General features: G+C 37.2%; 16 non-coding genes across 16 annotated transcripts; all 16 read left to right on the top strand.

Annotated features, from left to right (window-relative positions):
- Window positions 1-193: 193 nt before the first annotated feature.
- Window positions 194-266, top strand: TRNAK-UUU (transfer RNA lysine (anticodon UUU)). The gene has a single exon. It is a non-coding gene; the product is annotated as a tRNA-Lys (tRNA).
- A 327-nt stretch (window positions 267-593) lies between these two features.
- Window positions 594-684, top strand: TRNAR-UCU (transfer RNA arginine (anticodon UCU)). Its single transcript is given in 2 exon segments — window positions 594-630; window positions 649-684. It is a non-coding gene; the product is annotated as a tRNA-Arg (tRNA).
- A 1,516-nt stretch (window positions 685-2,200) lies between these two features.
- On the top strand, window positions 2,201-2,273 carry TRNAK-UUU (transfer RNA lysine (anticodon UUU)). The gene has a single exon. It is a non-coding gene; the product is annotated as a tRNA-Lys (tRNA).
- A 327-nt stretch (window positions 2,274-2,600) lies between these two features.
- Window positions 2,601-2,691, top strand: TRNAR-UCU (transfer RNA arginine (anticodon UCU)). Its single transcript is given in 2 exon segments — window positions 2,601-2,637; window positions 2,656-2,691. It is a non-coding gene; the product is annotated as a tRNA-Arg (tRNA).
- A 1,516-nt stretch (window positions 2,692-4,207) lies between these two features.
- On the top strand, window positions 4,208-4,280 carry TRNAK-UUU (transfer RNA lysine (anticodon UUU)). Its single transcript has one exon. It is a non-coding gene; the product is annotated as a tRNA-Lys (tRNA).
- A 327-nt stretch (window positions 4,281-4,607) lies between these two features.
- Window positions 4,608-4,698, top strand: TRNAR-UCU (transfer RNA arginine (anticodon UCU)). The gene is given in 2 exon segments: window positions 4,608-4,644; window positions 4,663-4,698. It is a non-coding gene; the product is annotated as a tRNA-Arg (tRNA).
- Window positions 4,699-6,214: 1,516 nt separating this feature from the next.
- TRNAK-UUU (transfer RNA lysine (anticodon UUU)) lies at window positions 6,215-6,287 on the top strand. Its single transcript has one exon. It is a non-coding gene; the product is annotated as a tRNA-Lys (tRNA).
- A 327-nt stretch (window positions 6,288-6,614) lies between these two features.
- On the top strand, window positions 6,615-6,705 carry TRNAR-UCU (transfer RNA arginine (anticodon UCU)). The gene is given in 2 exon segments: window positions 6,615-6,651; window positions 6,670-6,705. It is a non-coding gene; the product is annotated as a tRNA-Arg (tRNA).
- Window positions 6,706-8,221: 1,516 nt separating this feature from the next.
- TRNAK-UUU (transfer RNA lysine (anticodon UUU)) lies at window positions 8,222-8,294 on the top strand. Its single transcript has one exon. It is a non-coding gene; the product is annotated as a tRNA-Lys (tRNA).
- Window positions 8,295-8,621: 327 nt separating this feature from the next.
- On the top strand, window positions 8,622-8,712 carry TRNAR-UCU (transfer RNA arginine (anticodon UCU)). Its single transcript is given in 2 exon segments — window positions 8,622-8,658; window positions 8,677-8,712. It is a non-coding gene; the product is annotated as a tRNA-Arg (tRNA).
- A 1,516-nt stretch (window positions 8,713-10,228) lies between these two features.
- On the top strand, window positions 10,229-10,301 carry TRNAK-UUU (transfer RNA lysine (anticodon UUU)). The gene has a single exon. It is a non-coding gene; the product is annotated as a tRNA-Lys (tRNA).
- Window positions 10,302-10,628: 327 nt separating this feature from the next.
- Window positions 10,629-10,719, top strand: TRNAR-UCU (transfer RNA arginine (anticodon UCU)). The gene is given in 2 exon segments: window positions 10,629-10,665; window positions 10,684-10,719. It is a non-coding gene; the product is annotated as a tRNA-Arg (tRNA).
- Window positions 10,720-12,235: 1,516 nt separating this feature from the next.
- On the top strand, window positions 12,236-12,308 carry TRNAK-UUU (transfer RNA lysine (anticodon UUU)). Its single transcript has one exon. It is a non-coding gene; the product is annotated as a tRNA-Lys (tRNA).
- A 327-nt stretch (window positions 12,309-12,635) lies between these two features.
- On the top strand, window positions 12,636-12,726 carry TRNAR-UCU (transfer RNA arginine (anticodon UCU)). The gene is given in 2 exon segments: window positions 12,636-12,672; window positions 12,691-12,726. It is a non-coding gene; the product is annotated as a tRNA-Arg (tRNA).
- A 1,516-nt stretch (window positions 12,727-14,242) lies between these two features.
- On the top strand, window positions 14,243-14,315 carry TRNAK-UUU (transfer RNA lysine (anticodon UUU)). Its single transcript has one exon. It is a non-coding gene; the product is annotated as a tRNA-Lys (tRNA).
- Window positions 14,316-14,642: 327 nt separating this feature from the next.
- On the top strand, window positions 14,643-14,733 carry TRNAR-UCU (transfer RNA arginine (anticodon UCU)). The gene is given in 2 exon segments: window positions 14,643-14,679; window positions 14,698-14,733. It is a non-coding gene; the product is annotated as a tRNA-Arg (tRNA).
- The last annotated feature ends 422 nt before the right edge of the window (window positions 14,734-15,155 follow it).

Below are 15,155 nucleotides of genomic sequence, written 5' to 3'. Positions count from 1 at the left end.
TCGTCATAAGCACACGACAAGTGTACTGCACGACGAGCTGAGCTCGTCATGAGCATGGAAGGGGTTAAAACATCAATTTGTTATTAAACTCTACAAATTTGATTGCTAATGTATGTAACCATATTAATACACAGAGTGTAGGTCAGTGTACGTCCACATTTGTTTAGCTGTTTTTAAGACAGAGTATAGCAGAGCCTGGATAGCTCAGTCGGTAGAGCATCAGACTTTTAATCTGAGGAACCAGGGTTCAAGTCCCTGTTCAGGCGGGTGCTTCCTTTAAAGAAAAATTACTCTAATTGGATGCTCTTTTTGTGTTCCCCTGCATGACGAATAAGATATTCCTTTACTAAAATTGCAAAAATGTCTTTCATGGAGTTGTGAAATGCACATCTGCCTCATATATCATGTGCCATTTGACTAAACTTAAGTCGTACGTAGATTTACCTAAGGTATCATGTAACTTGAGACGGTGAATATAATTTCCCCAATTCAATATTCAAAATAAATCCATGGTTATAGTATCAAATGAACTTTATAAAGCTGATCAACATTATTTCATTTCAGAATATCTCTGCACCTCATCAGAGCGTATTGGCTCTGTGGCGCAATGGATAGCGCATTGGACTTCTAGGTGAATGTAAAAAAGATATTCAAATGTTGTGGGTTCGAATCCCACCAGAGTCAGTTTTATCCCTATTTATTTCATAACTGTTTAAAAGAGTAATAAACAGTGCATGCATGCTTCTGCTTCACCAAAAAGGGCAGTGAAAGGAAGTCTATTTTAAATAGATACTATTCAAGTTACGCAATCTTTGCAGAAGAGGAAATTGGCAGCTGTACTTATGAAAATGTAATTTACTCAGAAGTAAGATTTTGGGCCCTTCCTTAATTTTACAATGTCAATAAAAACATATGAATTCTAAGTCAGCAAAAAAAATGAGATAGTAGCAATTTCAGGACTTACAATAAGGTTAAATTTACTGAAGAGATTTCAAATGCTTGAAGTACCAATTCATTATTATATTCCGCGTATTCAGTACTTAATACCGGCAACCATCTTAAGAAACGTAGTGATAGTTGGGACACTTCCAAATGTTGATAAGGTCATTTTGTGGAGTGACCTGTCCGAGCCTGGGTAGCTCAGTCGGGAGAGCATCAGACTTTTAATCTGAGGGCCCAGGGTTCAAGTCCCTGTTCAGGCGGCTTGGTTAAAGAAAAGGTATATCAATTGCATACTCTTTTCAGGATCCAATGAATGGGGAGTCCTATTAGAGATGTTTCCCAAAAACGTCTTAATCAAGTCATTACATACCCATCTGTCTTCTACATTCTTTGACAAGGGTTAAGAACACTTACCCAAACTGTATCATGTAGTTTGTTGATTATCTTTTACCCAATTCAATGTTCAAAATGTAAGGTAGTGTCCGATTAACTTGATAAAGTTGGTCAACAGCTGATAGGTCATCTTTTTATTTGTGAATCTCTGATCACCGTGTTGAATCAGGTCGGATCTCTAGTGCAATGGATAGCGGCTTGGAGTCCTAGACGAATGTAGCAAAAGCATTCAAAGGCTTTGTGTTCAAACACCAGCTGGGTCAATTTTATCCCTCCTCTTATTTTATAACTAATTGAAACAGTAACAAGCAATGCCTGCGTCTGCATCACCAGAAACATTTACCAACATGGCAGTGAAAGAAAGTCTACTTAAACAGAGACTGTTTGCTTTGAAAACATTGCATAATCTATGCCCAAGAGGAAATTCCCAAAGATACTGCTGAAAATGTAATTTAGTAGGTAGTAATAGTATTTGGCACTTTATTGATTTCACAATGTCATTTTAGACACATGATTTCTAAGTCAGCCGAAAATGAGATAGTACAAATTTCAGGATTTAAAATGGATTACGTGTGCTGCTGAAATTTCAAATGCTTAACACCTTCAATGCTACAGGAGATTTTCCTCCTGTGCTGAATGATCTGTAAATCCATTGTTCATGACGAGCTCAGCTCGTCATAAGCACACGACAAGTGTACTGCACGACGAGCTGAGCTCGTCATGAGCATGGAAGGGGTTAAAACATCAATTTGTTATTAAACTCTACAAATTTGATTGCTAATGTATGTAACCATATTAATACACAGAGTGTAGGTCAGTGTACGTCCACATTTGTTTAGCTGTTTTTAAGACAGAGTATAGCAGAGCCTGGATAGCTCAGTCGGTAGAGCATCAGACTTTTAATCTGAGGAACCAGGGTTCAAGTCCCTGTTCAGGCGGGTGCTTCCTTTAAAGAAAAATTACTCTAATTGGATGCTCTTTTTGTGTTCCCCTGCATGACGAATAAGATATTCCATTACTAAAATTGCAAAAATGTCTTTCATGGAGTTGTGAAATGCACATCTGCCTCATATATCATGTGCCATTTGACTAAACTTAAGTCGTACGTAGATTTACCTAAGGTATCATGTAACTTGAGACGGTGAATATAATTTCCCCAATTCAATATTCAAAATAAATCCATGGTTATAGTATCAAATGAACTTTATAAAGCTGATCAACATTATTTCATTTCAGAATATCTCTGCACCTCATCAGAGCGTATTGGCTCTGTGGCGCAATGGATAGCGCATTGGACTTCTAGGTGAATGTAAAAAAGATATTCAAATGTTGTGGGTTCGAATCCCACCAGAGTCAGTTTTATCCCTATTTATTTCATAACTGTTTAAAAGAGTAATAAACAGTGCATGCATGCTTCTGCTTCACCAAAAAGGGCAGTGAAAGGAAGTCTATTTTAAATAGATACTATTCAAGTTACGCAATCTTTGCAGAAGAGGAAATTGGCAGCTGTACTTATGAAAATGTAATTTACTCAGAAGTAAGATTTTGGGCCCTTCCTTAATTTTACAATGTCAATAAAAACATATGAATTCTAAGTCAGCAAAAAAAATGAGATAGTAGCAATTTCAGGACTTACAATAAGGTTAAATTTACTGAAGAGATTTCAAATGCTTGAAGTACCAATTCATTATTATATTCCGCGTATTCAGTACTTAATACCGGCAACCATCTTAAGAAACGTAGTGATAGTTGGGACACTTCCAAATGTTGATAAGGTCATTTTGTGGAGTGACCTGTCCGAGCCTGGGTAGCTCAGTCGGGAGAGCATCAGACTTTTAATCTGAGGGCCCAGGGTTCAAGTCCCTGTTCAGGCGGCTTGGTTAAAGAAAAGGTATATCAATTGCATACTCTTTTCAGGATCCAATGAATGGGGAGTCCTATTAGAGATGTTTCCCAAAAACGTCTTAATCAAGTCATTACATACCCATCTGTCTTCTACATTCTTTGACAAGGGTTAAGAAGACTTACCCAAACTGTATCATGTAGTTTGTTGATTATCTTTTACCCAATTCAATGTTCAAAATGTAAGGTAGTGTCCGATTAACTTGATAAAGTTGGTCAACAGCTGATAGGTCATCTTTTTATTTGTGAATCTCTGATCACCGTGTTGAATCAGGTCGGATCTCTAGTGCAATGGATAGCGGCTTGGAGTCCTAGACGAATGTAGCAAAAGCATTCAAAGGCTTTGTGTTCAAACACCAGCTGGGTCAATTTTATCCCTCCTCTTATTTTATAACTAATTGAAACAGTAACAAGCAATGCCTGCGTCTGCATCACCAGAAACATTTACCAACATGGCAGTGAAAGAAAGTCTACTTAAACAGAGACTGTTTGCTTTGAAAACATTGCATAATCTATGCCCAAGAGGAAATTCCCAAAGATACTGCTGAAAATGTAATTTAGTAGGTAGTAATAGTATTTGGCACTTTATTGATTTCACAATGTCATTTTAGACACATGATTTCTAAGTCAGCCGAAAATGAGATAGTACAAATTTCAGGATTTAAAATGGATTACGTGTGCTGCTGAAATTTCAAATGCTTAACACCTTCAATGCTACAGGAGATTTTCCTCCTGTGCTGAATGATCTGTAAATCCATTGTTCATGACGAGCTCAGCTCGTCATAAGCACACGACAAGTGTACTGCACGACGAGCTGAGCTCGTCATGAGCATGGAAGGGGTTAAAACATCAATTTGTTATTAAACTCTACAAATTTGATTGCTAATGTATGTAACCATATTAATACACAGAGTGTAGGTCAGTGTACGTCCACATTTGTTTAGCTGTTTTTAAGACAGAGTATAGCAGAGCCTGGATAGCTCAGTCGGTAGAGCATCAGACTTTTAATCTGAGGAACCAGGGTTCAAGTCCCTGTTCAGGCGGGTGCTTCCTTTAAAGAAAAATTACTCTAATTGGATGCTCTTTTTGTGTTCCCCTGCATGACGAATAAGATATTCCATTACTAAAATTGCAAAAATGTCTTTCATGGAGTTGTGAAATGCACATCTGCCTCATATATCATGTGCCATTTGACTAAACTTAAGTCGTACGTAGATTTACCTAAGGTATCATGTAACTTGAGACGGTGAATATAATTTCCCCAATTCAATATTCAAAATAAATCCATGGTTATAGTATCAAATGAACTTTATAAAGCTGATCAACATTATTTCATTTCAGAATATCTCTGCACCTCATCAGAGCGTATTGGCTCTGTGGCGCAATGGATAGCGCATTGGACTTCTAGGTGAATGTAAAAAAGATATTCAAATGTTGTGGGTTCGAATCCCACCAGAGTCAGTTTTATCCCTATTTATTTCATAACTGTTTAAAAGAGTAATAAACAGTGCATGCATGCTTCTGCTTCACCAAAAAGGGCAGTGAAAGGAAGTCTATTTTAAATAGATACTATTCAAGTTACGCAATCTTTGCAGAAGAGGAAATTGGCAGCTGTACTTATGAAAATGTAATTTACTCAGAAGTAAGATTTTGGGCCCTTCCTTAATTTTACAATGTCAATAAAAACATATGAATTCTAAGTCAGCAAAAAAAATGAGATAGTAGCAATTTCAGGACTTACAATAAGGTTAAATTTACTGAAGAGATTTCAAATGCTTGAAGTACCAATTCATTATTATATTCCGCGTATTCAGTACTTAATACCGGCAACCATCTTAAGAAACGTAGTGATAGTTGGGACACTTCCAAATGTTGATAAGGTCATTTTGTGGAGTGACCTGTCCGAGCCTGGGTAGCTCAGTCGGGAGAGCATCAGACTTTTAATCTGAGGGCCCAGGGTTCAAGTCCCTGTTCAGGCGGCTTGGTTAAAGAAAAGGTATATCAATTGCATACTCTTTTCAGGATCCAATGAATGGGGAGTCCTATTAGAGATGTTTCCCAAAAACGTCTTAATCAAGTCATTACATACCCATCTGTCTTCTACATTCTTTGACAAGGGTTAAGAAGACTTACCCAAACTGTATCATGTAGTTTGTTGATTATCTTTTACCCAATTCAATGTTCAAAATGTAAGGTAGTGTCCGATTAACTTGATAAAGTTGGTCAACAGCTGATAGGTCATCTTTTTATTTGTGAATCTCTGATCACCGTGTTGAATCAGGTCGGATCTCTAGTGCAATGGATAGCGGCTTGGAGTCCTAGACGAATGTAGCAAAAGCATTCAAAGGCTTTGTGTTCAAACACCAGCTGGGTCAATTTTATCCCTCCTCTTATTTTATAACTAATTGAAACAGTAACAAGCAATGCCTGCGTCTGCATCACCAGAAACATTTACCAACATGGCAGTGAAAGAAAGTCTACTTAAACAGAGACTGTTTGCTTTGAAAACATTGCATAATCTATGCCCAAGAGGAAATTCCCAAAGATACTGCTGAAAATGTAATTTAGTAGGTAGTAATAGTATTTGGCACTTTATTGATTTCACAATGTCATTTTAGACACATGATTTCTAAGTCAGCCGAAAATGAGATAGTACAAATTTCAGGATTTAAAATGGATTACGTGTGCTGCTGAAATTTCAAATGCTTAACACCTTCAATGCTACAGGAGATTTTCCTCCTGTGCTGAATGATCTGTAAATCCATTGTTCATGACGAGCTCAGCTCGTCATAAGCACACGACAAGTGTACTGCACGACGAGCTGAGCTCGTCATGAGCATGGAAGGGGTTAAAACATCAATTTGTTATTAAACTCTACAAATTTGATTGCTAATGTATGTAACCATATTAATACACAGAGTGTAGGTCAGTGTACGTCCACATTTGTTTAGCTGTTTTTAAGACAGAGTATAGCAGAGCCTGGATAGCTCAGTCGGTAGAGCATCAGACTTTTAATCTGAGGAACCAGGGTTCAAGTCCCTGTTCAGGCGGGTGCTTCCTTTAAAGAAAAATTACTCTAATTGGATGCTCTTTTTGTGTTCCCCTGCATGACGAATAAGATATTCCATTACTAAAATTGCAAAAATGTCTTTCATGGAGTTGTGAAATGCACATCTGCCTCATATATCATGTGCCATTTGACTAAACTTAAGTCGTACGTAGATTTACCTAAGGTATCATGTAACTTGAGACGGTGAATATAATTTCCCCAATTCAATATTCAAAATAAATCCATGGTTATAGTATCAAATGAACTTTATAAAGCTGATCAACATTATTTCATTTCAGAATATCTCTGCACCTCATCAGAGCGTATTGGCTCTGTGGCGCAATGGATAGCGCATTGGACTTCTAGGTGAATGTAAAAAAGATATTCAAATGTTGTGGGTTCGAATCCCACCAGAGTCAGTTTTATCCCTATTTATTTCATAACTGTTTAAAAGAGTAATAAACAGTGCATGCATGCTTCTGCTTCACCAAAAAGGGCAGTGAAAGGAAGTCTATTTTAAATAGATACTATTCAAGTTACGCAATCTTTGCAGAAGAGGAAATTGGCAGCTGTACTTATGAAAATGTAATTTACTCAGAAGTAAGATTTTGGGCCCTTCCTTAATTTTACAATGTCAATAAAAACATATGAATTCTAAGTCAGCAAAAAAAATGAGATAGTAGCAATTTCAGGACTTACAATAAGGTTAAATTTACTGAAGAGATTTCAAATGCTTGAAGTACCAATTCATTATTATATTCCGCGTATTCAGTACTTAATACCGGCAACCATCTTAAGAAACGTAGTGATAGTTGGGACACTTCCAAATGTTGATAAGGTCATTTTGTGGAGTGACCTGTCCGAGCCTGGGTAGCTCAGTCGGGAGAGCATCAGACTTTTAATCTGAGGGCCCAGGGTTCAAGTCCCTGTTCAGGCGGCTTGGTTAAAGAAAAGGTATATCAATTGCATACTCTTTTCAGGATCCAATGAATGGGGAGTCCTATTAGAGATGTTTCCCAAAAACGTCTTAATCAAGTCATTACATACCCATCTGTCTTCTACATTCTTTGACAAGGGTTAAGAAGACTTACCCAAACTGTATCATGTAGTTTGTTGATTATCTTTTACCCAATTCAATGTTCAAAATGTAAGGTAGTGTCCGATTAACTTGATAAAGTTGGTCAACAGCTGATAGGTCATCTTTTTATTTGTGAATCTCTGATCACCGTGTTGAATCAGGTCGGATCTCTAGTGCAATGGATAGCGGCTTGGAGTCCTAGACGAATGTAGCAAAAGCATTCAAAGGCTTTGTGTTCAAACACCAGCTGGGTCAATTTTATCCCTCCTCTTATTTTATAACTAATTGAAACAGTAACAAGCAATGCCTGCGTCTGCATCACCAGAAACATTTACCAACATGGCAGTGAAAGAAAGTCTACTTAAACAGAGACTGTTTGCTTTGAAAACATTGCATAATCTATGCCCAAGAGGAAATTCCCAAAGATACTGCTGAAAATGTAATTTAGTAGGTAGTAATAGTATTTGGCACTTTATTGATTTCACAATGTCATTTTAGACACATGATTTCTAAGTCAGCCGAAAATGAGATAGTACAAATTTCAGGATTTAAAATGGATTACGTGTGCTGCTGAAATTTCAAATGCTTAACACCTTCAATGCTACAGGAGATTTTCCTCCTGTGCTGAATGATCTGTAAATCCATTGTTCATGACGAGCTCAGCTCGTCATAAGCACACGACAAGTGTACTGCACGACGAGCTGAGCTCGTCATGAGCATGGAAGGGGTTAAAACATCAATTTGTTATTAAACTCTACAAATTTGATTGCTAATGTATGTAACCATATTAATACACAGAGTGTAGGTCAGTGTACGTCCACATTTGTTTAGCTGTTTTTAAGACAGAGTATAGCAGAGCCTGGATAGCTCAGTCGGTAGAGCATCAGACTTTTAATCTGAGGAACCAGGGTTCAAGTCCCTGTTCAGGCGGGTGCTTCCTTTAAAGAAAAATTACTCTAATTGGATGCTCTTTTTGTGTTCCCCTGCATGACGAATAAGATATTCCTTTACTAAAATTGCAAAAATGTCTTTCATGGAGTTGTGAAATGCACATCTGCCTCATATATCATGTGCCATTTGACTAAACTTAAGTCGTACGTAGATTTACCTAAGGTATCATGTAACTTGAGACGGTGAATATAATTTCCCCAATTCAATATTCAAAATAAATCCATGGTTATAGTATCAAATGAACTTTATAAAGCTGATCAACATTATTTCATTTCAGAATATCTCTGCACCTCATCAGAGCGTATTGGCTCTGTGGCGCAATGGATAGCGCATTGGACTTCTAGGTGAATGTAAAAAAGATATTCAAATGTTGTGGGTTCGAATCCCACCAGAGTCAGTTTTATCCCTATTTATTTCATAACTGTTTAAAAGAGTAATAAACAGTGCATGCATGCTTCTGCTTCACCAAAAAGGGCAGTGAAAGGAAGTCTATTTTAAATAGATACTATTCAAGTTACGCAATCTTTGCAGAAGAGGAAATTGGCAGCTGTACTTATGAAAATGTAATTTACTCAGAAGTAAGATTTTGGGCCCTTCCTTAATTTTACAATGTCAATAAAAACATATGAATTCTAAGTCAGCAAAAAAAATGAGATAGTAGCAATTTCAGGACTTACAATAAGGTTAAATTTACTGAAGAGATTTCAAATGCTTGAAGTACCAATTCATTATTATATTCCGCGTATTCAGTACTTAATACCGGCAACCATCTTAAGAAACGTAGTGATAGTTGGGACACTTCCAAATGTTGATAAGGTCATTTTGTGGAGTGACCTGTCCGAGCCTGGGTAGCTCAGTCGGGAGAGCATCAGACTTTTAATCTGAGGGCCCAGGGTTCAAGTCCCTGTTCAGGCGGCTTGGTTAAAGAAAAGGTATATCAATTGCATACTCTTTTCAGGATCCAATGAATGGGGAGTCCTATTAGAGATGTTTCACAAAAACGTCTTAATCAAGTCATTACATACCCATCTGTCTTCTACATTCTTTGACAAGGGTTAAGAAGACTTACCCAAACTGTATCATGTAGTTTGTTGATTATCTTTTACCCAATTCAATGTTCAAAATGTAAGGTAGTGTCCGATTAACTTGATAAAGTTGGTCAACAGCTGATAGGTCATCTTTTTATTTGTGAATCTCTGATCACCGTGTTGAATCAGGTCGGATCTCTAGTGCAATGGATAGCGGCTTGGAGTCCTAGACGAATGTAGCAAAAGCATTCAAAGGCTTTGTGTTCAAACACCAGCTGGGTCAATTTTATCCCTCCTCTTATTTTATAACTAATTGAAACAGTAACAAGCAATGCCTGCGTCTGCATCACCAGAAACATTTACCAACATGGCAGTGAAAGAAAGTCTACTTAAACAGAGACTGTTTGCTTTGAAAACATTGCATAATCTATGCCCAAGAGGAAATTCCCAAAGATACTGCTGAAAATGTAATTTAGTAGGTAGTAATAGTATTTGGCACTTTATTGATTTCACAATGTCATTTTAGACACATGATTTCTAAGTCAGCCGAAAATGAGATAGTACAAATTTCAGGATTTAAAATGGATTACGTGTGCTGCTGAAATTTCAAATGCTTAACACCTTCAATGCTACAGGAGATTTTCCTCCTGTGCTGAATGATCTGTAAATCCATTGTTCATGACGAGCTCAGCTCGTCATAAGCACACGACAAGTGTACTGCACGACGAGCTGAGCTCGTCATGAGCATGGAAGGGGTTAAAACATCAATTTGTTATTAAACTCTACAAATTTGATTGCTAATGTATGTAACCATATTAATACACAGAGTGTAGGTCAGTGTACGTCCACATTTGTTTAGCTGTTTTTAAGACAGAGTATAGCAGAGCCTGGATAGCTCAGTCGGTAGAGCATCAGACTTTTAATCTGAGGAACCAGGGTTCAAGTCCCTGTTCAGGCGGGTGCTTCCTTTAAAGAAAAATTACTCTAATTGGATGCTCTTTTTGTGTTCCCCTGCATGACGAATAAGATATTCCTTTACTAAAATTGCAAAAATGTCTTTCATGGAGTTGTGAAATGCACATCTGCCTCATATATCATGTGCCATTTGACTAAACTTAAGTCGTACGTAGATTTACCTAAGGTATCATGTAACTTGAGACGGTGAATATAATTTCCCCAATTCAATATTCAAAATAAATCCATGGTTATAGTATCAAATGAACTTTATAAAGCTGATCAACATTATTTCATTTCAGAATATCTCTGCACCTCATCAGAGCGTATTGGCTCTGTGGCGCAATGGATAGCGCATTGGACTTCTAGGTAAATGTAAAAAAGATATTCAAATGTTGTGGGTTCGAATCCCACCAGAGTCAGTTTTATCCCTATTTATTTCATAACTGTTTAAAAGAGTAATAAACAGTGCATGCATGCTTCTGCTTCACCAAAAAGGGCAGTGAAAGGAAGTCTATTTTAAATAGATACTATTCAAGTTACGCAATCTTTGCAGAAGAGGAAATTGGCAGCTGTACTTATGAAAATGTAATTTACTCAGAAGTAAGATTTTGGGCCCTTCCTTAATTTTACAATGTCAATAAAAACATATGAATTCTAAGTCAGCAAAAAAAATGAGATAGTAGCAATTTCAGGACTTACAATAAGGTTAAATTTACTGAAGAGATTTCAAATGCTTGAAGTACCAATTCATTATTATATTCCGCGTATTCAGTACTTAATACCGGCAACCATCTTAAGAAACGTAGTGATAGTTGGGACACTTCCAAATGTTGATAAGGTCATTTTGTGGAGTGACCTGTCCGAGCCTGGGTAGCTCAGTCGGGAGAGCATCAGACTTTTAATCTGAGGGCCCAGGGTTCAAGTCCCTGTTCAGGCGGCTTGGTTAAAGAAAAGGTATATCAATTGCATACTCTTTTCAGGATCCAATGAATGGGGAGTCCTATTAGAGATGTTTCCCAAAAACGTCTTAATCAAGTCATTACATACCCATCTGTCTTCTACATTCTTTGACAAGGGTTAAGAAGACTTACCCAAACTGTATCATGTAGTTTGTTGATTATCTTTTACCCAATTCAATGTTCAAAATGTAAGGTAGTGTCCGATTAACTTGATAAAGTTGGTCAACAGCTGATAGGTCATCTTTTTATTTGTGAATCTCTGATCACCGTGTTGAATCAGGTCGGATCTCTAGTGCAATGGATAGCGGCTTGGAGTCCTAGACGAATGTAGCAAAAGCATTCAAAGGCTTTGTGTTCAAACACCAGCTGGGTCAATTTTATCCCTCCTCTTATTTTATAACTAATTGAAACAGTAACAAGCAATGCCTGCGTCTGCATCACCAGAAACATTTACCAACATGGCAGTGAAAGAAAGTCTACTTAAACAGAGACTGTTTGCTTTGAAAACATTGCATAATCTATGCCCAAGAGGAAATTCCCAAAGATACTGCTGAAAATGTAATTTAGTAGGTAGTAATAGTATTTGGCACTTTATTGATTTCACAATGTCATTTTAGACACATGATTTCTAAGTCAGCCGAAAATGAGATAGTACAAATTTCAGGATTTAAAATGGATTACGTGTGCTGCTGAAATTTCAAATGCTTAACACCTTCAATGCTACAGGAGATTTTCCTCCTGTGCTGAATGATCTGTAAATCCATTGTTCATGACGAGCTCAGCTCGTCATAAGCACACGACAAGTGTACTGCACGACGAGCTGAGCTCGTCATGAGCATGGAAGGGGTTAAAACATCAATTTGTTATTAAACTCTACAAATTTGATTGCTAATGTATGTAACCATATTAATACACAGAGTGTAGGTCAGTGTACGTCCACATTTGTTTAGCTGTTTTTAAGACAGAGTATAGCAGAGCCTGGATAGCTCAGTCGGTAGAGCATCAGACTTTTAATCTGAGGAACCAGGGTTCAAGTCCCTGTTCAGGCGGGTGCTTCCTTTAAAGAAAAATTACTCTAATTGGATGCTCTTTTTGTGTTCCCCTGCATGACGAATAAGATATTCCTTTACTAAAATTGCAAAAATGTCTTTCATGGAGTTGTGAAATGCACATCTGCCTCATATATCATGTGCCATTTGACTAAACTTAAGTCGTACGTAGATTTACCTAAGGTATCATGTAACTTGAGACGGTGAATATAATTTCCCCAATTCAATATTCAAAATAAATCCATGGTTATAGTATCAAATGAACTTTATAAAGCTGATCAACATTATTTCATTTCAGAATATCTCTGCACCTCATCAGAGCGTATTGGCTCTGTGGCGCAATGGATAGCGCATTGGACTTCTAGGTGAATGTAAAAAAGATATTCAAATGTTGTGGGTTCGAATCCCACCAGAGTCAGTTTTATCCCTATTTATTTCATAACTGTTTAAAAGAGTAATAAACAGTGCATGCATGCTTCTGCTTCACCAAAAAGGGCAGTGAAAGGAAGTCTATTTTAAATAGATACTATTCAAGTTACGCAATCTTTGCAGAAGAGGAAATTGGCAGCTGTACTTATGAAAATGTAATTTACTCAGAAGTAAGATTTTGGGCCCTTCCTTAATTTTACAATGTCAATAAAAACATATGAATTCTAAGTCAGCAAAAAAAATGAGATAGTAGCAATTTCAGGACTTACAATAAGGTTAAATTTACTGAAGAGATTTCAAATGCTTGAAGTACCAATTCATTATTATATTCCGCGTATTCAGTACTTAATACCGGCAACCATCTTAAGAAACGTAGTGATAGTTGGGACACTTCCAAATGTTGATAAGGTCATTTTGTGGAGTGACCTGTCCGAGCCTGGGTAGCTCAGTCGGGAGAGCATCAGACTTTTAATCTGAGGGCCCAGGGTTCAAGTCCCTGTTCAGGCGGCTTGGTTAAAGAAAAGGTATATCAATTGCATACTCTTTTCAGGATCCAATGAATGGGGAGTCCTATTAGAGATGTTTCCCAAAAACGTCTTAATCAAGTCATTACATACCCATCTGTCTTCTACATTCTTTGACAAGGGTTAAGAAGACTTACCCAAACTGTATCATGTAGTTTGTTGATTATCTTTTACCCAATTCAATGTTCAAAATGTAAGGTAGTGTCCGATTAACTTGATAAAGTTGGTCAACAGCTGATAGGTCATCTTTTTATTTGTGAATCTCTGATCACCGTGTTGAATCAGGTCGGATCTCTAGTGCAATGGATAGCGGCTTGGAGTCCTAGACGAATGTAGCAAAAGCATTCAAAGGCTTTGTGTTCAAACACCAGCTGGGTCAATTTTATCCCTCCTCTTATTTTATAACTAATTGAAACAGTAACAAGCAATGCCTGCGTCTGCATCACCAGAAACATTTACCAACATGGCAGTGAAAGAAAGTCTACTTAAACAGAGACTGTTTGCTTTGAAAACATTGCATAATCTATGCCCAAGAGGAAATTCCCAAAGATACTGCTGAAAATGTAATTTAGTAGGTAGTAATAGTATTTGGCACTTTATTGATTTCACAATGTCATTTTAGACACATGATTTCTAAGTCAGCCGAAAATGAGATAGTACAAATTTCAGGATTTAAAATGGATTACGTGTGCTGCTGAAATTTCGAATGCTTAACACCTTCAATGCTACAGGAGATTTTCCTCCTGTGCTGAATGATCTGTAAATCCATTGTTCATGACGAGCTCAGCTCGTCATAAGCACACGACAAGTGTACTGCACGACGAGCTGAGCTCGTCATGAGCATGGAAGGGGTTAAAACATCAATTTGTTATTAAACTCTACAAATTTGATTGCTAATGTATGTAACCATATTAATACACAGAGTGTAGGTCAGTGTACGTCCACATTTGTTTAGCTGTTTTTAAGACAGAGTATAGCAGAGCCTGGATAGCTCAGTCGGTAGAGCATCAGACTTTTAATCTGAGGAACCAGGGTTCAAGTCCCTGTTCAGGCGGGTGCTTCCTTTAAAGAAAAATTACTCTAATTGGATGCTCTTTTTGTGTTCCCCTGCATGACGAATAAGATATTCCTTTACTAAAATTGCAAAAATGTCTTTCATGGAGTTGTGAAATGCACATCTGCCTCATATATCATGTGCCATTTGACTAAACTTAAGTCGTACGTAGATTTACCTAAGGTATCATGTAACTTGAGACGGTGAATATAATTTCCCCAATTCAATATTCAAAATAAATCCATGGTTATAGTATCAAATGAACTTTATAAAGCTGATCAACATTATTTCATTTCAGAATATCTCTGCACCTCATCAGAGCGTATTGGCTCTGTGGCGCAATGGATAGCGCATTGGACTTCTAGGTGAATGTAAAAAAGATATTCAAATGTTGTGGGTTCGAATCCCACCAGAGTCAGTTTTATCCCTATTTATTTCATAACTGTTTAAAAGAGTAATAAACAGTGCATGCATGCTTCTGCTTCACCAAAAAGGGCAGTGAAAGGAAGTCTATTTTAAATAGATACTATTCAAGTTACGCAATCTTTGCAGAAGAGGAAATTGGCAGCTGTACTTATGAAAATGTAATTTACTCAGAAGTAAGATTTTGGGCCCTTCCTTAATTTTACAATGTCAATAAAAACATATGAATTCTAAGTCAGCAAAAAAAATGAGATAGTAGCAATTTCAGGACTTACAATAAGGTTAAATTTACTGAAGAGATTTCAAATGCTTGAAGTACCAATTCATTATTATATTCCGCGTATTCAGTACTTAATACCGGCAACCATCTTAAGAAACGTAGTGATAGTTGGGACACTTCCAAATGTTGATAAGGTC

Source organism: Lissotriton helveticus, chromosome 1_1 (assembly GCF_964261635.1).
Source record: "Lissotriton helveticus chromosome 1_1, aLisHel1.1, whole genome shotgun sequence".
Lineage (NCBI taxonomy): Eukaryota > Metazoa > Chordata > Amphibia > Caudata > Salamandridae > Lissotriton > Lissotriton helveticus.
This window is presented reverse-complemented; position numbering and strand designations above follow the sequence as displayed.